Genomic DNA, 20352 nt, shown 5'->3' on the forward strand with positions numbered 1-20352 from the left:
ATGATTTTATAAGGGGCTTTTCCCCCTTTGCTCAGCACTTCTCCCTCCTGCTGTCATGTGAGGAAGGACATGTTTGTTTCCCCTTCCACCATGATTATAAGTTTCCTGAAGCCTCTCCAGCCATGCTGAACTGTGAGTCAATCAAACCTCTTTTCTTTATAAATTACCCAGCCTTGGGTATATTTTTATTAGCAGCGTGAGAATGAACTAATACACATGTATATGTTTATTGCAACATTATTCACAACAGCAACCACCTGGAATAAACCTAAATACCCTTCAAAAGTAGACTGGCTGAAGAAAATGTGATACATATGCACCATGGAATACTATGCAGCCATAAAAAGAATGAGATCATGTCCTTTGCAGCAACATAGATGAAGCTGGAGACCATAATCCTATGTGAACACAGGAACAGAAAACCAAAATACTGCATGTTCTCACTTATAAGTGCAAGCTAAACATTGAGTACACGTGGACACAAAGATGGGAACAATAGACACTGGGGCGTCCTTGAGTGTGGAGAATGAGAGGAGGGTGAGGAGGTGAGGATCAAAAAACTACCTATTGGGTACTTTGCTTATTACCAGGGTGACAACATAATCTGTACACCAAACCCCTGTGACACGCAATTTATGTATCTAACAAATCTGCACATGTACCCCTGAACCTAAAATACAAATTAAAGAAACAAAACAAGACAGAACAAATTCACTGTGGTTTGGGCATGCCATATGTAAAATGGCACGTTCCTCACCCCTGTGTGCATAGTCCTCAAGTTACTTAAAGTTTATGAACCATTATAAAACTCTTAGAACTTCATGTGATAGACCCGAAGGTGGAATCAATTAGGGAGCAAACAAATGAATAAATTCCTTTAGCCCATTTGGGTGGTCCCACATATCAGGCCCTAGCTGTGACAGAAAATGCTTCCTGACCTCCTCACACCGTTCACATTCTTCATTCTGAAACAATTGTACCAATGTGTTCCATGCCATGTTTCTCAACTTCTTCCTGAGCTTCCAAGTTCGAGATCATAGGAATATTTTCCTGTTCGGCATTTTACACTTGACCTTGGTACTTGCACTCTGGCTCTGACCTTTGCTTTCCTTCTTTTTTTTTTTTTTTTGAGACGGAGTTTCGCTCTTGTTACCCAGGCTGGAGTGCAATGGCGCGATCTCGGCTCACCGCAACCTCCGCCTCCTGGGTTCAGGCAATTCTCCTGCCTCAGCCTCCCGAGTAGCTGGAATTACAGGCACGCACCACCGTGCCCAGCTAATTTTTTGTATTTTTGGTAGAGACGGGGTTTCACCATGTTGACCAGGATGGTCTCGATCTCTTGACCTCGTGATCCACCCGCCTCGGCCTCCCAAAGTGCTGGGATTACAGGCTTGAGCCACCGCGCCCGGCCTGCTTTCCTTCTTAAGTCCAACTCACATTCCTACTAGTTACTATTTTCAGCTATCTTGCTTAGCACCCCACATCATTAGGATTAGTTTTGGACCCTGTAATTTGAGTGACAAATGCTCCAGTCAGGTGCAGTGACCCCTTAGAATCTAGGCAATAACAAAAGTGCTTGTGTAACTTAAATGTTAATTCAGGCAAGGCAGTATAGTGGGGAGTCATCACTCTGCCCCATGTGTGTCTTCTACTGTTCATGCATAAAGACTCTGTGGTTTCCAATAATTTATCTCTCTTCTTTTATGATTTCATTAAACTGCCAGGCAATATTTTTATATGCTTTCAAAAGCTCTGTGAAGGCTGCTTTCAGTGATGGGTGAAATGATTTCTAAAAATAACCTGCAGATAAATTTGCTCAGCCTGTAGAAATCTTGATGAAGTAAGGTGTGATTAAATGGGCAAAATAAAATATTTTCGTTTAGAATATGTTACTAATACCCTGTGAAAAGAGCCCTGGCTTTAGAAACCAGGGCTTGATAATCCTGGCTTTATGAATTACTGACTATGTGGCTCTAGGCGCGTCATTTAACTTCTCCGGTGCCTGTTTCTTTCATTGCGAAATGAAACAATAACATCTCCCTCATGGTATTGTGGCAAAGTAAAATGAGAAAACATGAAAATGTTGCGGACAGGATGCTGGGTATCATCTGGTAGGCTTACTATACATTTGTTAATCTTCATTTGAACACAAAACCTAAAAGTGATTCCAAGTAGTCACTGGGGTCTATGGAAAAGCTGTAGGAAAGTTTACTTTTTTAACAGAGTTGCATGTAAGAAAAACAAATAAACACATGAAGAAAAAGAAAAGAAAAAAGCTGCATCCCAGTTAAGTTGATTAGAAAGAAAATTTCCTTAGAATGAGTTTGTTTTTATCTTTATTTTAAGAACACAAAGCAGAATGTGTTCCTGGTGGATGGTTTTCATTTAGGAAATGTGCTAGGAGTGCATTTTCAGAAATTTTAAAAGTCATTTTACTGATATGAGTTTCTTATCTGGCCCCAACATACATATCTTTCCCTAAGCTGGAGGACTGCCTCTTATTTTGCATGTCCCTGGATGTCATGCTCAGAGATGCCAGAATTTAAATTCTTTTAATCTGTTATTTGAATAAATACAGTCTCATAGTGTTAAGTTCAAATTGTTTTGCTACCACTGAGTACATAATATACATTACCTCAGTCCAAATTTTACCCAAACATAAAATTTTAAATTCTATAAAACAAATTAATATATATTAAAGCACTAAATTTATCTTGAAAGTCCCTTTACTGAGAGAAAACTAGCATATTAAGTATTGCTTTCATCCCAGCTATTTTCCTGTTGTTTTATTATTTTATCACATTTTCAATATGACAAATATCATCACTGCCATTTTACAGAGGAGATAATTGAGACTGACTGAAGTAAATGAAATGGTGTAAGCTGTAAATGGCATAGCTTTCCTGGACCCTCAGCCAGTGCCCTTCTCCACGAAGTGTATTACTTACATTAGGACTCCTGAAAGAGGAGAAAAAGAGCAAATAAATCAGCCACTTATTCTATAATTCTATTGTTTTGAGCTTTTCTCAAAAGGTCATATTCTTAGTTTACTCAATGTAGTTTCAATAAGATTGATACAGCGCCTCTGATTTGATATTCTCATTAGTAAGGGAGCTGCTGAAAGCATTTTGTATATTAAGGAATTACTGGGCACTTCTTTCAACATGTCTGACTAATGCTCAGAATATTCATTTTCCTACAGAGTAGGGGAGTGTGATATATGATGTCATGTTTCTTACAGTTTGCAGGGAATAAATGCCACAGGCCCTGTGTGGCACACCTAATTTGATCTTCATAATAAACAATGGCTTCCACTTCTGTCCATGTCCAATGTGTAAGGCCCTCACCTGGATCTGCTATTTTCTTCTCCCCAGCATCTACCCCTCCTCTTTTTAAAATAGCATCTCAAGTATCTTAGAGGCTCCCTCTGTTTGGGTAAATTTTATGTATCAACTTGACTGGGCCAAGGGATGCCCAGACAGCTGGTTAAACATTACTTCTGGGTGTGTCTGTGAGGGTGTTTCTGTAAGAGAGTAGCATATGAATTGGATGGTTGAGTAAAGCAGAAAGCTCTCTCCAATGTGGGTATGCATCATCCAACCCACTGAGGACCTGAACAGAATAGGAAGGCAGAGAACAGAGCTGGGACCTTGATTTACTTCTCTCAGTGCTCCAATTCTTAGGACTTTGGAGTTTTCAGAAAGACACCAGCTTTTCTGGGTCTACAGCTTGTAGATGCCAGATCATGGGATTTCTCAGACTCCTTAATTGTGTGAGCAATAACCTAATACCTTATAGTACATCTGTCTCTCTCTTTGTAGCTTTACACATACACACATACACACACAGAGACACACACACACACAGGCACACACATACACACACGCAGACTTCTCCTATTGGTTCTATTTATCAGGAGAACTCTGACTAATACACCCTTTCTTCTACTACGAGTCCACTTAATTTAGTAGGAGATAGATTCCACCCTCAGCCCCTCAGCTTCATGAGGATGAATGACTCAGGTCCATTCAGTAAGTATGCCTCACCTCCAGGCCGTAGGGCTTGCAGGGACTGGTAAGAGGCTGGGCACTTGACTCGAACTGGTCAAATGCTGAGATTGAGGAAGCACTGGAAAACAGGAGTTGTCTTTCCTCTGGGGATGTTAAGCTGATGAGATATAAGCTAAGAGCTACTGGTGGTTTTCTTGTTTACTGTACAAGGAGCCTGCCTGAGAATAAAACCAAGTGACAGAAAAGCAAAGTTGAATGCAAGAGATACACAGAAAGAGGCAAAGGCTAAATGAAACTGCTTGAGGTCTCCTTGGATCTAACCATTCTGAAGCTACTGGACAATTCAGTTTCATAAACTACTGTGGTCCCCCCCCCCGCTTTTTTTGCATAAACAAACACAAGTGATTCTGTAGACTTTTATATATTTAGTCTGGTTCCAAATCCTTTTCCTCTATGAACCACTAGATTACACCTGATGCTAAATGATGAATATGCACAGTACACAGTGGATTTTGATGGAATGGAAAAGTGGATCAGCTGGAGTACAGCCACCACTAAGGGAGGTGTAGAATGAGAGAGAGAGAGTGTGTGTGTGTGTGTGTGTGTGTGTGTGAATGTGTACTGGCAAAAGAAACAGTGTCCCATTCAAGCAATAGGGTCATGTGACAATTTAAATAATGAAAACCTTTGAAGCTGCCCAAGATAATTTTAGACCCCAGAAGCCCAGCACAAGATATTCTGTTCAACTTTAGTCCACTGGCAACACTAAAACATTCTTCTTTGAAGGTGTAACCAAGAAAGGATGAGAGGAGCCCTCACAAATGTAGGATGCATCTGCATGTAAGGGAAACTTTGGAAGAGCCTTTATCTATCCCAACCAAAAAAGGAAGTTCAATAGACAGGGGTCTCCAAGGATTGAGCAATGCTCAGTGTAGCCATATGCCACCCCCCTGAGACTCACACTAGTGGGGCTCCAACAGGACAGGGCCAAGCTGTGAAATCTCCCCTGGGCAGCAGAATAGAGTATCAGAAAAGGAAGAAAAGAACCAAAGTCTTTGGAAGAGCAGGGAGAGCAGGGAATCAGTCTTTGGAAAAGCAGGGCTCAAGGTGACTGAAGACCACAGTGACGGTTGTGTTCATTCACCCTCAGTCATCCATGCACTACCACCACAGTTCTGCCACAGCTGGGTTCTATCTCTGCTCTTACTAACCTACTTTAAGTGAACTCACTTTTCTTTCACTTAAATACTTCCTTGCTGCTTTTAAGCAACACCTTTTGAGAAATGGGTTTATTTCTCTGGTTAAAAGTATATAACCAGTTATACACTTTTCTAGTGTATGTGAAAATAAGCATATAATCATTAAAAATGTTTGTTGTACCACCTAAAATCTTTTTAAACGCCACAGTACTGAATTTCACTCATTGGGCAATGCTAGTATATACAACAAGGACTGGACTTCAAGTCAAGAACGAGGGCGAGGATAAAAGTTGCTCTCCCTGAGATGCTGATATTGTCCAGGGGTATCAGCTGCTTTCCTGAAAGCTCTACTCCACCCCTCTGCTCAGGCCACTCCAATGTCTTGTCTTTACACTACAGAGGAAGATTGTTTGCAAACAAACACTGGAATTATAAAAAGGAGTAAAACAGTCAAATATGGAGCTTTTAACAAGAGGTGAGTACATTATTGTTACTTCCTGTCTTCAGAAAGGGGTAAAGAACAACCAAGGAGTTCAGGGCATTAACCCATCTGTAAAAGCAGTAGATACCAAATGCTATACTTATGTCACAGATGAATGGCAATGATGTATGCATAACTAGAAGTATAATTTAAACAATTCTCTCAGGGCTTAGCAGGAAACCACATTAGGCAGAACAAGGCATCTCTCTTTAAAAGCCATGAACTATCTTGTCAAGTCACAAAACAGTTGCCACTTGAACTCTGGGAATAGACTTTCAAAGACAGATTTCTACATCCTTTTCTCCATTTGAATTTTACAGACACTAATAATGGCCTCACTAGATTTTCTTTTGATTCATGCTAGAAAATATTAGACTGTAATTTAGATATTGTTTGAAGATGGACTATGATACCATAAGACAAAATTGAAGTCACCTTATTAAAGTTTTAAAAAATTCTTTAAATTTCATGTTTTAGCTTCCTTGTGGATAAAATACGCCAGCAGTAAAACATAAAACATGGCTTTCTCTTTGAACTGCAAGGAAAAGACGCTTTATCTATTTTGTGACTTCAGGTGGAGTAATAGTTTCTCATCCTTCTAATAATCACTCTTTATCCACTCAGCCTGCTTTATTGTTCTTTCAAGCACTTGTTACTATGTGTCACTTTCTTATTCGCTGTGTTTATTGCCTCTTTCCTCCACTAAAATGTAAGCTCTATGAGGGTAGGGACTTTATATTATTCATGTAGTCTTCCAGCACCTGGCAAAATGCCCAGTACATAGAAGGTGCTTGATAAAAATTTGTTAGATGAATGAATGTTGATCAATGACCAGAGTTTATAATTAGCAAATCCTCTCATTTTTCAAGCTTTATCCATCAGTTTCAGATCCATAAAAGACACACTTGCTAGCCATTTGACCTCTGGCAAGTCACTTAACCATATAACTTCTAAAAGGTTATGTTTCTGTTTATAAAATGGGGACATCATTGACTGATAGGGCACTTGTGAGCATAAAATGAGGTAATATCCATGAAAGTGTTGGTTTGTCTACCTTCGCAACCAGGTCTCTATTCATTCATCCGTCTATGTATGAATACAGCCTGTTGGCAAAGGATTTGGTCCATGGTAGGTGCACGATGATTGTTTATTAGTTTATTAATTTTTTATTTTAATTTTGCCACAGGAAGTAATGATTTTTCAGTTGTTGATGGCCCTGTTTAAAACCAAGGACAAGAAATCACTAGATGAAAGCATTGCCTTTATATACCTAAACTCTTACTCTTTATATAGCTTCAGTTTAAAGAGACTTAAAAATGATGTTTTCGCCAATCAAATACATTTAGAGGACAAAAATAAGAACAGGACATCAGCAAGACTGATAAGCACTAAAGTCATCTCCCTGGTCCCTCCTAAAAGGTCAGTTTTGTTTTTAAGATGCTTCTCACGTACAGAAGACAGTGTTGGGAAAAGTTGAGTTTGATTTTTATAAAGATGATTTCCAAGGCACTCTTAAAAAAAAACTTCTTCTATTTCTTTCTTCCTTGTTTTTCTTTCTGCCTGTCTTGGTTCATTAGCTAGAATTAAATTAATTTTTTTTTTTGAGACAGAGTTTTGCTCTTGTTGACCAGGATGGAGTGCAATGGTGCACTCTTGACTCACTGCAGTCTCCCCGTCCTGGGTTCAAGTGATTCTCCTGCTTCAGCCTCCCAAGTAGCTGGGATTACAGGTGCCTGCCACCACCCCTGGTATTTTTAGTAGAGAAGGGGCTTCACCACCTTGGCCAGGCTGGTCTCGAACTCCTGACCTCATGATCCACCCGCCTCAGTCTCCCAAAGTGCTGGGATTACAGGCATGAGCCACCACGCCCAGCCACTAAATTAAGTTTTTGGTTGTTTCCCACACACAAGATAAATAGCTAAAAAATAGGTAGGTTGGGGAGGAAAAATAGTCAATAGAAACTTACTTAGAAGATGAAAATGTATGTTAACTCCTCTTCAAATTAGAATTTTCAAATTCTCACCATTAAGACAAACTTAATTGGTTCAACTAAAACAACTGCCAATTAAAACATGATTAACTAGGATTCTCTAAAACTAAAATCCCAAATCTTACATTGTTCATTCTAAGCAACATGTTTTTAAAAGATTAGGTAAATGATTACCTATTTGCACAGGAAAATAATAAATAATGAAATCTCAACAGATAGGGTAAAGGCATATAGAATATTATCTTAGCAATTGGCTCAATCACTTCTCACTCAGTTTAAATGTTTCTTTAAGAGATATTTTCTACAAGGAAGGTGCTAAATCAAGGTTTTTAAAGATTACATTTATGTAACTGTTCTCTCACCAGTGGAAGATTTTCTCTCTAATATCTTTTCTAAACAATTTGTTAATCAGAGGAGAGGAAAAAAAAATTTTTTTTCTCATATTCCATTGGGGACTTATAATTTACTTTACTTTTATTCTCTGATAAAGAAAAGGCTACAGGGAAACTAACAGGTGAAAGACTTTCTAAATGTGAATGGTGCCCAAAAGAAAAAAGGACTGTGATTAGATGAATACTCATAGTATGTATCAAGGGTTAAAATTCATATACTGAGAAAGGCATGTCAAATTGTACATATTTTAAAATATCACTTTTAGAAATTTATCATAAAGAGTTCAGATATGCACAAAGATAAAAGGATAATCATGACAATATTAGTTACAAAGTCTTGCACATGTCACTAGGAGACATGCACAGATTATTCATAGCAGCATTCCTTGTTAGAGGTAATAAAAGTATAAATCCTTATTTCCCAACACATTCAGGCAAGTCAGACCACCCTACAGAGGCAGGAGGCTGAGCATCTGCAGAATTTAAACTAGGAGGCCTGGACTCACAGATAACAAACGCAGCCAAGGGCAACCAGGGCATACATAGTGAAAATGGAGGAACTGAGCAAAAGCCTGTACTAGCCCTGCCATCAAGTTTATTTCCCTGTTTTTCCTTTTTCCTCCAGCAAGGACGGGGGCTGGGGAAGCCTGCCTGGAGGAAGTAAATGACTTCAGAGAAAAGGTCACTGGAGATTTAACTTTGAGGCAAATCAAAAAGTCGGCCAGACATCTATTTATCCTAGAGCAGCAGTTCTAACTGGAATGGGGTGCGGGTGGGCTTCCCTAGGGGATGGATATTTAGAGACATTTTTGATTTCCATGACTGGAGGGCATGGTGATACTGGCATCTGGTGAGTAGAGGCTAGGGAAGCTATTAAACATCCTGCAATGCACAGAACAACGAAACAGCCCTCACAACAATGAATTATCCAGTCCCAAATGTCAGCAGTGCCACTTAAGAAACCCTGTATTAGACTGAAGCCCACAGTTCATACCTGTCCCATGTCCCCGTCACTCACACAGGACTTCCAAAGGCTCTTTTGGGCTTTACCCTTAAATATGATTGGCTTGCCTTTCACTAGACACTTTTTTTTTTTTTTTTTTTGAGACGGAGTTCCTCTCTTGTTACCCAGGCTGCAGTACAATGGCGTGATCTCGGCTCACCACAACCTCCGCCTCCTGGGTTCAGGCAATTCTCCTGCCTCAGCCTCCTGAGTAGCTGGGATTACAGGCACGTGCCACCATGCGCAACTAATTTTTTGTATTTTTAGTAGAGACGGGGTTTCACCATGTTGACCAGGATGGTCTCGATCTCTTGACCTCGTGATCCACCCGCCTCAGCCTCCCAAAGTGCTGGGATTACAGGCTTGAGCCACCGCGCCCGGCCCCTTCACCAGACACTTGAGGAAAGCCCTCACAAAGAAAGTCAGAGATGAAAACACACAAACACCCACCAAGCAACTTAAGAAAAAAAAAGAACTGGAGAAACACAAACCATTAAAAAATTGAAAAAGAAAAACTAATTGATACAACCCAGTCTGGAAATGCAATTTGGCAATATCTAGCAAACATGAAGTTAAACCCACCTGAAACCCAGCAATTCTGCTTGTAGGGGATTTATCTCAGAGAAAGTCTTGTACATGTCCCTAGGAGACATGTACAGATTATTCATAGCAGCATTCCTTGTTAGTAGCAAAAAACAAACAAACAAATGAAAACTAGAAAAAAATCATTCACCAAAAGGAGAATGCATAGATTAATAATAGACTATTCATATAGTTGAGTTGAATGACAAAAATCACTTGAAATGAATGACTTGGAGCTAAGTATTTCAATACAGATATAGTTCATAAATATAATGTTGACTTAAGAAAAGCAACTTATAGGACACCACATTCTTTAAGACACTATACAAAGTTAATAGTCTTTGAATAAATACATGCAACAACTTTACTATATCTCCTTTAAGGCAGGGGTCCCCAACCCCTGGGCTGTGGACCAGTACCAGTCTGTGGCCTGTTAGAAACCAGGCTGCACAGCCGGAGGTGGGCGACCGGCGAGTAAACATTACTGCCTGTGTTTTGCCTCCTGTCAGAACAGTGGTGGCATTAGATTCTCACAGGAGCAGGAACTCTATTGTGAACTGTGCATGTGACAGATCTAGGTTGTGTGTTCCTTATGAGAATCTAATGCCTGACGATCTGAGGTGGAACAGTTTTATCACAAAACCATCCTCTCCATACCCCCAAACCCCAACCTCTGTTTGTGGAAAAACTGTCTTCCACAATTTGAAACCAGTCCTGGTGCCAAAAAGGTTGGGGACCACTGCTTTAAGGATTTATAATTATCTACCAATTCTGTAAGGCACTACATTTTAGCTATTGAGTCTGGTGGCAGAGTCAAGATGGAGGTCTCCTCTGGGAGGCTGGCAGGAAGGAAAGTAACTGGGATAGGTATACAGAGAACTTAGAATATGTGATATTTTATTTCCTAAGCTGCATTGTGGGTCTACTGGTGTTTGCTATATTAGTCTTTTGTATCTTTTGTATGTTTTAAATTATATTAAAAAAACCTATTTTTAACATCATCAGAAAGATAAAAGAAAATATCACATCCAGTAAAAAGTAATGTCTCATTCATGAAGTAGAAATTTAATTCCACCAGCATAGTAGTTTTTAGAGAATCTGAAGTGTAGTAAAGCTTATTACATGCTTTGAAATATAAAATTAAAATATATAGGCTTTCTTAAAAATTATCTGTCATTTAATATCAAATATATAATTTAAATTTAACCTTAGTAGCATTATTTTAGAATCGAGTTTTTCTTTTTTAATAACCAGGTATATAAGGTACCTGTGTCATGTACCTGGTTTGAAAATTTTGTAAGAGATCCCAATACATCATATGCCATGTCGAGCTATTTTTTTTTAAGTGTTCTTAATACTAAGCATTGGGGTAAATTTTTAATTGCTAAAAAGTATAACCGATTATATTTGAAATATTACCAGTTATGATCCATAATAATAATTCTAGGAAATTAAAAAAACAACACGTTAGTCAATGTTTTAAGATCTTATCAATATATTAAGTACCTACACAAGTGATTTTATCATGGCTTTTGAAATTGAAATAACAACTTCTGAAATTATTTACAAAATATCTTTTTCTAAGAACACATGGACACATGGACACATGGTGGGAAGTAACACACACTGGGGCTTGCCTGGGGTGTGGGGGAGGGACAGCATCAGGAAGAATAGCTAACGTATGCTGGCCTTAATACCTGGGTGACATGTTGATCTGTGCAGCAAACCACCATGGCACATGCTTACCTATATAACAAATCTGCACATCCTGCACATGTACCCCAGAACTTAAAAGTTGAAGAGAAAAACATCTTTTTCTTTAGCACGAATTTGTTCTAACCAGAGAACTCATTTAGGAATTGGGAAAAGCATAAAAAGTATCTGTCTTTTTTAATTGCATAAGTAAGTGATACAGGAAAAGTTCTGATTGAGTTCTATAAGTAAGTATTTTAATTTCCTTACACTGGCTTAGCTAAAATTATTATTTTGTCATTTTAGAAATATTATATTATACCCAGTAGTGAAACATTAAAAAATTCACATTTAGCAGGTTAAAATAATCATGTTCATCTTTTAAAGAAAAAGATCCTCAAAGAAGACACAATTTATACTTTCCATTTTTCACTGACATCATTAAGTACTCATTCAAATTAGTTTTGGAAACTGAAATTTTACTTTACATTTTTTGATATGGTGGCAAAATTCACCTGAAAAAAGTTTCTAATCTAATCCTTCCTACCTACAAGGTGTGTTCCCTCTAAAAGTGAAAACTCTATACTTCTAATATATATAAATATATATTAAGATCATGGCCAATAACAAAAGAAAACAAAAGTGAACAAAAATGTTTTAATGTGGAAACATTTTTATCACATTTTATCAAATGAAATTTCCATGGCTAGTTATTGAAATGTGTCTTGTTTAAATGATATGAGTTTATTCTAGCAAGTGATTCTAAGGTGAAGATGCTGATATAGTTTGAACATCCCTAATCTGAAAATCCAAAATCTGAAATGCTTCAAGACCCAAAACTTTTTCAGCATGGACATGGTGTCGTATGTGAAAAATTCCACACCTGATCTCATGTGACAGTTCTCAGTGAAATTGCTCTCAAAACTTTGTTTTATGCAAAAAATTAACAAAAAGATTATATAAAATTACCTTCAGGCTATCTGTATATGAAACATAAATAAACTTGATTTTTAGCTTGGGGTACAATCCCCAAGATATATTATTATATAAATGCAAATATTTCAAAATCCAAAAAAATCTGAAATCCAAAACACTTCTGGTTCCAAGCATTTTGGGTAAGGGATATTTAATCTGTATACCTGTGCCTACAAAAATAAAATGGTAACCAAGAAGACCTCTAAAATTAGATTTCTAAAATTTCCTTCAGTGCTAATATTTACTCATCCTTTCATCATTAATGACTTTAGCCATCTATTTGTTCACTCCTAAAGAGGAACAAAAGAAATTTGCTTCAGTTATAGTACATCAATATGAAAGATGGGAAGGGACCACAAACCGGAATCTCAAATACACATAGAATTCACTGTCTGTGTTGGAGAAGGAAAGGAATCCTGCCTAGGTGACCTAGACCCACCCATAGAGGCCTTTTATGTTAAAATTGTACCACTGCTCTAGCACTCTGCTCACAAAGTATGGCACATCACATGTCCATTCATTTATAGTGGAAGACAAGGAGGCACAGAGAGGTGACCAAACTTGTCAAAAGTCACAGAGCAAGTTGAAAGGCCAAAATCAGAATATATGGTCTACTGTAATATTTTCAACAAATGTATTGAGAACTTGACAGGTGTCTGGTTTAGAACCAGGAATGGGGACTACGAAGATGAATAAGATGGAGTTCCTGCCCAGAGGGGCTTATGCTCTAGTGCCGGCAGCTCCCAGACTCAGGGGTTCTGGGAACTATTGTAACACCTAATCATCTTGACACCTACTGCTGGGTCTCTGAGTACTGTGTTAGCATATTAACAAATGTGGGACTGCATGGGGACCAGAACACCTGGCAAAGGAAACATGGGGAATCAAATTCAGCTTGGCTGTAATCTATAAAATGCAAATTCAAAGAATTTGTTTCTACCTATCCATCTTGCAAAAGTCTTAAAAACACTCAAAATGGAGAAATTGGTCCTATCATCCACTGCTGTTAGAAATAAAAATTTTGTGTTAAGATGCCAAAGATGCAGCATTATGTGTAAGTTTATAACCAGGAACAATTAGGTTCAACAGTAAGTGAATAATGTTTCATTAAATTAAGGTTACATTCATGCAATATTATGATACATGAGGCAGTTTCTTAAGATTACTTCATGACCTGGGAAAATATTCATCATCTAATGTTAATTAGAAAACCAGCATATTAAACTATATATGGCATGCATTTTCTAAAAATACTTTTCTAAAATACAGTATGCATGCATATCTGTACCACAAGCACTGGGAAGAAATGAATCAAATTAATACTTGTGATTATTTTTGGGCGGTGGTATTATAGATGATTTTCATTTTTCTCCTTTGTATATTTTCCAAATTTTCTGCAAGGAGATTCCATTAATTTCATAATTTAGGAAAAATAAAAGTAAGTCTTAGTTAAATTTTTGTTCAGACTAGATGATTCTCTGAAATTACTGTCTGTTCCTGACTGGTTTCAGGACACCAGTGACTCAGCCCCTTTTGGTTAGGACACACATATGCCCAAGAGAGGTCCTGAGACCCGAGCTCCATGACCCAGACTTGTTTCGCTGCTTCATGGCTGGGTCTTTTTGGGCAAAACAGGTCTGAGGCTTTGTATTTGCAAAATGTGGCAATTTATGTCTGCCTCACAGATGAAGTTTAAAGACAGCGTAAGAAAAATGCTTTGAAAAGTACTATATAAATGCAAGTTATGTCTCACCTGAGACATAGATAAGACGGAGTACACACTCAAATCCCAAATGACCAACTCTTGGTTTTATGACACCACTAGAATGACAGAACCTCTTTGAACTTTAGCCTCCTAATTTGTCAGGTAGAGGTATTACTGCCTTCTTTAGAAGGTCAATGTGAACTACTCAGTCAATGTTAGCTTTCTTCCTTTCTTAGGCCCTGTCTTTCTCCACTCCACCCTTTACTCTGAAACAAGAATTTAAAAAAAAATGCTCCAGCATCAGCACTTCTGTTCTAATTTTAAAGCATATTATTTACTTTGATTTTTTGATATGTTAAAAATGCATGCACTCTTTTTCCTTTCTCCACCCTTTTATGGTTTGGACCAATAGCAAACACAAAGTAAGCAGAACTTACGAAAATCAATGTGAGGACTGTGGACAAATTTTATGGGGTCATTTGAGCTTGAAGTCTTCCACAGAAAGCTCTGAAACCGTAAGCAGTTTCCATTAGGGCAGGCAGAGTAGGAAGGGTGAGAACGTCCTTGCTTTGGTAGGCTGAAGTTATTTCAGCAATTAGATCTTAGATTCTGGATTTATCTAAATATACCTGTGACATTCTGTAAATGTGCAGAACTCAGAAATTCTCAGGCTTGGCTTCTCTAGTGTCAATTGACAACCACATGTCTTGAAGTTTTGTTTCCTTTAATTAACCTTCTCCATTTTCAAATCAATTTTCTCACTTCCTCCTGGTGTTACTGCTATTCTAAGGAATGCAGACCTAAGGGATCAACATTTCAAGACTCCAAAGGTTTGTATGCCAAGCCTGGAACTTGGTACACAAATAGATACCCAAGCATACTCACTGTTCCTTCTGTACACCCAAACTTAAAAATTCAAGGGCTAAGATTAAAGCATCAGAGGACTGAGTCCTAACTTAGTATTTGAAGTCTGGTCCACCTTGTTTAAGAATCTTTGCTTAGGGGAAAGCTGAAGATTTTTGAGAAAGAGAACCCACTGAAGGCCCTCTCTGTTTAGGGAAGGTGCTGGTGGAGTGATGGAAGGGGATGATCTACAGGGACCATGATTGTGAAGACAGATTAAAAACGAAGAGGCAGATGATAGACATATTGTAGCAGAATCCGCTAGTGCCCAGTCCATTTTTCCATGGTCTTAGTAGTGTGTTCTGGTTGATTTCTAATGGCCAGCGTCTACCCACCTTTAGTTGAGTGCTAAGGAATTCACATGACCATGCACTCAGCCAATGACTGGTAGGAGCTGACACATAAACATTCCAGCTCCCTTGCCCTTTGGGTGGAAGAACTCTGAGCTGTGTTGTATTAGTTTCCTATAGCTGCTGTAGAAAATTACTAAAAACTAAAGAGACCTAAAGAAACATGAATTTATTATTTAACAGTTCTGGGGGGGCATAAGTTTGAAACAGATCTTACTGGGCTAAAATAAAGATGCAAGTCTGAAGATAGTACAGCACTGCTTTAAAGGACGCGACCAAGCTTCTGGTACAAGCAGGCCAAGCTGTGGCCCCTTATTCTTTGAAGGAGCTTTCTTGAATTCCTCTTTTCTTTATAATCAGAACCAAGACAGGAGAATGTGGTGGTGAAAATTCCTCTGCACTATCCTGAAATCAATCATATCCTGCGTCATCTTAATCCCACTTAAATTTAATTTAATCCTGCTATTTATTTTAATCCATCTAATTTAATCCCACTTTGGCACAATCTGAATCTAGAACACTTGAGTCAAATCATCTAATACTCCAAGACTAGCAGAAGTCTACCCTGGATGGAAAACAGTAACAAAATTACAAGGTACATAAAGTCAGAATCTCTTGTTTTTCATTCTGGTTATAAATAACCACATGATCTTAGACTAATCACTTAATCTCTCTCTGACCGATTTAATTTCTTCATGTAAGGACAGAATTAATAAAACTTACTCCTTTTTTTGAGAGATTTCAGAGTTAAATGGAAAACTGTGTGAACTTGCTTTGAGTTCTAATACAATAGAGCTAATCATGATGATTCAAAGGACACTACACCTTTTGTTTTTCTCATGAATGCAGGTTTTAGTCAAATGCCAGCAAAATATCCTCTGTACACTTGGTGCTCCTAAAAGATTTATTGTTTTTGATAATGAAGAGTAATGTCTATGCAAAGTAATCTATTCACCACTTTCTCCCAGTTGGAACTATGTTGACTCAACTTAGTTATGCTGATAAAGCCCCTCACTACATTTCTATCAACCTTCATCAGAAGCAAACAATCTTCTGGATATACTTTGGATAGTTCTGCAAAATTTAACAATGATGACTTGTCACATAACAGAACACTTGACTTTTTGCTCTATTTTAACATATATTTGAGTATTTTTATTGAGAATCTATTAAATCTGGAGCTCCCAGAACTGATCTTCCAGTAGTTTACATAATAGCTACAATAACATCCGAAGTCTGCATTTTACATTACAGTTGGAGGTGGCTTCCTATAGATAGATGTTGTCCAAACTTCAGTCATTTTTATAACATCAGCATATTTTGCCATATTTTCTTAATTTATGTGTTACTATTTAACAAGTGTTTTGCCTTGAATTGACTTATCTTTTAAAATTTAAATACGTTTATTTAAAAAGTGAACTTCATATCACTACCAATCCTAGAAAACCAATATTGCTTGTGATAAATCGAAAATAAATAAATTCATTCATTTAGCCATTCCATGAAGTATACGTATAGTAAAATCTCATGTTGTGCACATATATATACATTTATATTTGCCAATTAAGAAAGTAAAATAATTTTTAAAAGAAAATAAATAAATGTAATACGATGAAAACAAAACAATGTTGCTCGGTTCCTGCCAGAAACTGTTGTTGGGTTAAGTTCCTGAGCTTGAGATACATTCTTTTGTGTTTGTGTGTGTAAATATGTGTATATGAGAAGAGAGAGAGAGAGAGAGAGAGAGAGAGAGAGAGAGAGAGAGAGAGAGAGAGAGAGAGAGAGAGGCCTATCTATATCAAATTTAGAGACAAGCTCTACATTGAGACTTTCACTGAATTATTTAGATTTTTGGAAATGATATGATGGATTATAATCTTAATTTTCACAACAACCTTGTTATGTGATTCATTAAGTAAGCAGTGCAGATATTGCTTCCATTTTACAGATGATAAAGCTAGGCCTCAGAGAGGTTACATGACTTCTTCCTTGAATCCTCAGTTAATCCTCAGAGCTGGGCCTCAAACACGAGCCCTTTCATTCCAAATCCTGTGCTTTCTCTGTTGTACTCAGACCTTCTTGGAGTGAGAGGGGTTGCAGAGGGCTTAGATAAAGCACAGTGAAGATCCCTTCCCTCTGTCACTTATAATCCAGTCAAGGAGATGAGAGGGACCAAAATCATATATTTAAGTCGTATCAAGAGAAAGTAGAAAAGTGTGTTTTGAAGTAACTGGCCCAAAGAATGATGATGAAAATATTTAGCAAGTAAGCCCACTGTAAGTTGGACAATTAGGGAAGACTTCCAGGAAGAAACAATATTAAAACTCTTGTGCTGAAGGGTGGATAAAATTAGATGAATTGAAGTTAGAGGTGAAGCCATTTCAATTGATAACAGCACTTCGATCAGAATAATAAAACATATCAAAGCTCTGTCTTGGTTTACTGCAGATAGGGGAAAATGCAGATATATGACAGGAAGTACTATGGATACATTTTATAGGCTTATGTGCTATGAAGTAGAATGAATCACTATCTTGTAATCCTTAAAAATAAATTATTGCCCTCAAAATATGTATGATTCAGCAAACCATCTACAGGGCTTTTTCTCCTAAGGAAATATTGATAGATATATGCTAATATTTTTAAGAATGTGTTTCATCCTAGCAAAGAAATTGGAAATAACTCCAATGTTTGACCATATGGGGCTTAGTTACTTAAAATTAACTACAAAAACATTGGGGACCCTGTGCCATCTTCAAAACAGGCTTCAACCTTTGCTTCTAAAATGTGGTATGTGAACCAATATTGTCACCTTTACTTGGAACTTGTTAAGATGCATTTTATGATGCAGTAGGTCTGGGGGAGGGCCTGAGAGTCTGCATTTCCACCAAGTTCCCCAGTGATTCGCACATGTATTAAGGTTTGAAAAGCAGAGGCACATGATTAATGACATGGAAAGATATTTGCAATAAAATGAAATGGGCTGATTTACAAGAATTAGTTCCACATGATACTATATTGGTAAATTTTAAAAAATATGCATACATTCACACATGAGAAAGAGAGGGAAATAGAGAAATAGAGAGAGTATGTGTGTGTATGTGCAAGACAGACAGATGGGCAGAATATATATTAAAATACCAACAGTGGTAGAATTACAGGAAATTGTTTAAAGTTTTTTTACTGTGTTTGTATATCTGCATCTACTATGAACATACCTCTTTAAAAATATAAATAATAAAACTCTATTTTTGATTTCTTTTCTGTTTTCAGAGTTTTACTGTGTTATTTCTATAAAAGTAAGCAGAAACCAACAGGCTGAACTGGAAGAAAACAACCCATGGGGATTTAATCAATGTAATAAGAAACTGTCAGAAGAGAGAAAGACCTGTAAGATAAGAATTTTCCACTAAGTATGAACTAAGTCTGTGTAACCTTCATGTTCCTAGAGCTCTTGGAATTTATTTTAAAAACCAAACTTTTTTTTTTTTTTAAGTAAGGCTATAAAGCTCCAGGAGCATAGACATTTTTAAGACTGCCAACTGGGAAAGTACTTTCAGGATGAAACAGATCGGTTTCCCTTAACAAGTATTTTTAGTGGTTTTACTCTGAGTTCTGGTTGGGAATATTCCAGCAATGTCACTTAGAAGTTGAAAGAGGACCCAGCTGCTTTGTCAGAATGATTCTTCGCCTGCCTTTTCCCTTCGAAAATTTACCTTAGACTTTATTCATTTCTGTGAATTGTCCCCATTTGGGTGATCCCTTTGTTCTCAGCATATGATGGTAAGAAAAAGATTCAGATTCCAGCTTCACTGTTTTTTAGCTGCTGGGATGTTTAGGCAATGGAAGTAAGTTGAGATGATTAAAAGAGATAATGCACATAAAGCCTTTATTGTATAGGAAATACTTAAAAAGTTGACTGAATGCAGGAACTGGCGTTGTGCCATGACTATGGGGACTCTTCAGGGAAAGATCAACTGGCCCCAAACGGAACTGAAGCAGCAGCTGTTCAAGCATCTGTGGATGTTGAACTGGGAGTGGCATCTGGGGCATCGGGTGGTCGGGGCTGTGACAGACCAAGGGCTGATCATGCAGCACCACCTCAAGAAGCGGGCATCCAGTGCACGTGCCAACATTACTCTGTTGAGGAAGAAGCTCAGAAAACTTCTCCAGCAGATCCAGTTTGCCCAGAAAGAGAAGGCAGCCACAGAAGCGGAAACCCCCTCAAAGCCAGCCAGGACTAGTGAACCACAACTCAAAGGTCAAAAGAAGACAAAAGCCCCCTAGGATGTAGAAATGAAGGCCCTTGAAGATGAGAGCTAAACCTCTTCCTCTAGAAGATTCTCAATGGGATCCAGAAGGACTCAGTGGCTGTTTCAGAGGACTTTGGCAAAAGCAGTGCCCCCTTTCACTCACCAGATTTCCTCCCTCATCCTCCTCTGGAAAAATGTCTTTGGGAGGGAAGAAGGTACAGAATAAAGACTGGAGAAGGGCCTCTCTAGCAGTCAATTTCGTTTGTAATAAAGCCCTAGCACTCTGAAAAAAAAAGTTCACTGATTAATAAATTCATAATTCAACAACTGTGTACCATGAGACCATCATCTGTCCCTAAGGGCAGTGGATGCAAATGATCCCAGACATGTCTCCTTACCTCAGGATGCTTTCAGGTAAGGGGATACAACCAAGGAGAACACAATTACCCACAGTGTCACAAGTGCTGTGACAAGGAGAAGGCCAGCTATCACAGGGGCAAATAAGAGGAGTACCAACCCCACCAGGGGGATAGTGATGGTAAAGAAGTCTTCCTTGTTGAAGTCATGTCTACATTGAGATCCGATGGACCAGCAGGTCTTGGCCAGGAATAGCTGAGAGGCTCCAGACAGTGGAAATAACACATTTACAGGCTCAAATGTAAGGAAGAGCACAAATGTTCAGGTGTTCAACAAACTAAAAGTGCTAAGATATGAGTCTTAGCATATACTAAGGGGTAGAGGGTGAGGGTAGTAGAAAGAAGGAAAGTGATATGAGGGGTCTGTAGAGCCTGGCCATGAATGGGCCTTTTTGGCCATG

The 20352-nt window shown here is 38.1% G+C and overlaps 1 protein-coding gene and 1 pseudogene across 7 annotated transcripts in view; one reads left to right on the forward strand and one right to left on the reverse strand.

The window, feature by feature from the left end:
- SLC24A2 (solute carrier family 24 member 2) overlaps positions 1 to 20352 on the reverse strand; it is a 281759-nt gene that overhangs the window by 186735 nt on the left and 74672 nt on the right. The gene's annotated exons all lie outside the window — the stretch shown is intronic.
- The window catches only part of LOC118154870 (uncharacterized protein C11orf98 pseudogene), a 50938-nt pseudogene that overhangs the window by 20287 nt on the left and 10299 nt on the right, over positions 1 to 20352 (forward strand). For 2 of the 4 annotated variants that reach the window (XR_004745145.3, XR_013534556.1), the window contains one exon: positions 18556 to 19949. The exons of 1 other annotated variant lie outside the window; for it this stretch is intronic. The product of XR_004745145.3 is annotated as an uncharacterized protein C11orf98 pseudogene, transcript variant X1 (transcript). Of the gene's footprint in view, positions 1 to 5608; positions 5685 to 18555; positions 19950 to 20352 lie in introns of all 4 variants that reach the window. One more of the 4 variants, XR_013534555.1, reaches the window with a different exon arrangement.

This window comes from Callithrix jacchus, chromosome 1, assembly GCF_049354715.1.
Source record: "Callithrix jacchus isolate 240 chromosome 1, calJac240_pri, whole genome shotgun sequence".
Lineage (NCBI taxonomy): Eukaryota > Metazoa > Chordata > Mammalia > Primates > Cebidae > Callithrix > Callithrix jacchus.